This window comes from Homalodisca vitripennis, chromosome 3 (assembly GCF_021130785.1).
Source record: "Homalodisca vitripennis isolate AUS2020 chromosome 3, UT_GWSS_2.1, whole genome shotgun sequence".
NCBI lineage: Eukaryota > Metazoa > Arthropoda > Insecta > Hemiptera > Cicadellidae > Homalodisca > Homalodisca vitripennis.
In genome coordinates, this window is record NC_060209.1 from 107,190,572 (window position 1) to 107,194,032 (window position 3,461).

Here is a 3,461-nt window from a genome sequence, read left to right on the forward strand (position 1 = left end):
GAAAAAGGAGAACATTGTTTATTACTGGTGGCACTGGTTCCTGTCACCACGTGATGTGATTTTGTTTGTCCGGCCATTTCCAGAACTTTGTTTTGTAGCATGTAGCTTTATTGTTTTCATATACAACATTACTGTAACCATTATGCTAATTATTTACATTAATGTACTAATAATATTTTTGCTAGTATGAATATTTATTATCGAATTTACTAATTAAAAAAAAAATAGTCTCCATAGTACCAGAGTCATACTATTAATAAATCAGATTTAAAAAGATGAAAACATTTTTTATACTATACAACTAAAACATATTATTTTTACAATATCAAGTACATGTACGAGATTGTAAAAAATATCGTATTATATCATTATTACATTACAGATGGTCAATGTTGAAATATTTTAGAATGTGTACTTTTATAATAAATCCGATTGACTTCCTTGGAATAGTAATTGGATTAGTGGAACAGAAAATCAGCTTTTATTATTAGATAATGTTGTTCCCAAAATCTTTATCTTTTTAGTATCTGGTCATAAACCAGTGTATCACAGCAATCAGGTACCGAACGGTTGGGGCCATATAGGTATACTAATGCTATCGTTATAAAATCTATAACACTACATTTCAGATTGAAATACACCCTTTTCGTCAGGTGAACGAACATTTAGTACATATAGATGTACTCAAAAGGTACAATGTGAGACAATGGACTGGCACCAAAAAGAAAGAAAAACTAGTGTGCAAAGAAACTAAGCACACCCGAAAACTACTTATGGCCCAGTCAGGAAAAATGAATCCAAGCGCTGTCACTTTGTAACATATAACGAAAGCAAATGCTCGAAATCATATTATCCTTTCTACCCGTCTACCATCAATTACAAACTTTAAACAACAACAGATATTTTAATAATACAAGTAGTTGTAAATATTTTACGATATGTGTTCTTACTAAAGATTCGCAAGAAGTTTCTAGCTACATGATGTCCTCCGAGACGAAGTAAGGCTCATACGTACCAAACTATATAATTAATTTTTGTACAATTTGTATACGGTATGAATATAATCTTAAATATAACGTGGATAGATGGACGTTTTTCGTCATTTTTTAATGTAAACCTTTATAACCTAGGTTTAAAATCTTGCAAACCACACTGTCCAAAATAGGCACTGTTAGAAAATATGCAAATTTAAAATTAACTTTGATGTTCTTTTGTTTGGAGGAAACATAATAACTCAAATCTAAATATTTAATGGTTTTTTAGATCTTGAAAATGAAGTGCTTATATCGTTGGAGTACTATAAAATCAACAAATTTTCCTTAAAAAATCCACTTTCTATTGATAGAATTTCTTAAGATGGAACTACTGGGAAACATTTAATAAGGCATTCATCAACGTTCCATATTTTAAGTTTGTCTGCAGTTGAAAAGGCATCCATGGTTTAAAGGTCAAAATAAACATCTTATTAAATATTTTTCGTATTGAAAGTTGGTAAACCAATAAACTGGAGCATTGAAAGACCCGAAAGAATGAAACCAAAGACATACGGATGAATTCTCATTTAAATCAGTGACTCCGTAATAAATACACTTCTTCCTTAGACCATTAGAAGTCTATATACAAATTCTACGTCTCTCGGACATTTGTATCGCCAGTTATAACACGCAAGGACGACGCAATGCTCATACATACCAAACTATATAATTAATTTTTGTACAATTTGTATACGGTATGAATATAATCTTAAATATAACGTGGATAGATGGACGTTTTTCGTCATTTTTTAATGTAAACCTTTATAACCTAGGTTTAAAATCTTGCAAACCACACTGTCCAAAATAGGCACTGTTAGAAAATATGCAAATTTAAAATTAACTTTGATGTTCTTTTGTTTGGAGGAAACATAATAACTCAAATCTAAATATTTAATGGTTTTTTAGATCTTGAAAATGAAGTGCTTATATCGTTGGAGTACTATAAAATCAACAAATTTTCCTTAAAAAATCCACTTTCTATTGATAGAATTTCTTAAGATGGAACTATTGGGAAACATTTAATAAGGCATTCATCAACGTTCCATATTTTAAGTTTGTCTGCAGTTGAAAAGGCATCCATGGTTTAAAGGTCAAAATAAACATCTTATTAAATATTTTTCGTATTGAAAGTTGGTAAACCAATAAACTGGAGCATTGAAAGACCCGAAAGAATGAAACCAAAGACATACGGATGAATTCTCATTTAAATCAGTGACTCCGTAATAAATACACTTCTTCCTTAGACCATTAGAAGTCTATATACAAATTCTACGTCTCTCGGACATTTGTATCGCCAGTTATAACACGCAAGGACGACGCAATGTTGCGGAGTCTTGTCGGGCACTTTATAATTAGCAAATCGTGTTCATACATACGTACATCCGTTAATACAGCAGCAATAACGAACTGATTATTAGAGTAGTATTACTCGAGTATTTACCAGCCTTACAGGAAATGTAATTGCTTAATTTAATAACATGTGGTTTTAATAAAAAATATGATAAAACACAATTAGTAAACAAACATGATGCTTGTTAATTCGTAGTATCAAAATAAACAAAAATATATTGTAATACTACAATTAACCGTAATAAATATAATATTTATGTTTACCATCCATTATATGGCAATTAATCCAGTTTAAATTTATATGTTTTAATTGGATTATATTACAGCTCTGCTGTTAGTCTAATGACTGCATCTGCTTTGATAAAAGTTAATTTTTTTAGGTTATGGCTGAGCAGTGTAGAAGTATTACAAATAAATCTGCTACAATAATATAGTAGAAAAGTATTGCAGAACAGTAGTGCATTGTTTTATATTAGTGTAAATAATAGGAAAGAAATATGACTGCGAGCATAAACGGATTAACATTGCGAGCAACTTATAGACTGTCAATAGAATAACTGTTTCTCCTGCTAGGCTACATACAAGGCATGAAGAAGGATAGACAACTCCAAGTAAAATTGACTGACTTTATGTTATGAAGTTCTATTACATTCCAGGGAACCTGACTTGTTTAACAGTTTCGCGCGAAGTCGCAGGATGATTCAGTATTCATTGCTGAGAGTCTACCCTTGATTATCTATAGTTACTCCCTTCAATCTACTTTAAATTAAGACAGTAAATTTTACCATACATTAAAAACCCTTAGATTTATGCAATTCCTTCTCTTTTCTTTATGTGCTATTAGACATTTGTGACGCTCTTCAGTGATTTCCTTTCAATATTCCTTACACTTGCATTTGTGCAGTCTAGTGGTTATTATTACAAGGTAATCGAGCCAAGTTACATCGAGCTTTGCTGCTGCTTGGCTGGGTGACCGCTAAGCGATCGTGTACTTAGAAGCAGCTCGCCTGTTCAGCCATTGGTGGTGATTCGAAATTACCATCGAACCATAGGTCCTCAGGTTAAGTGTCAGAGAAG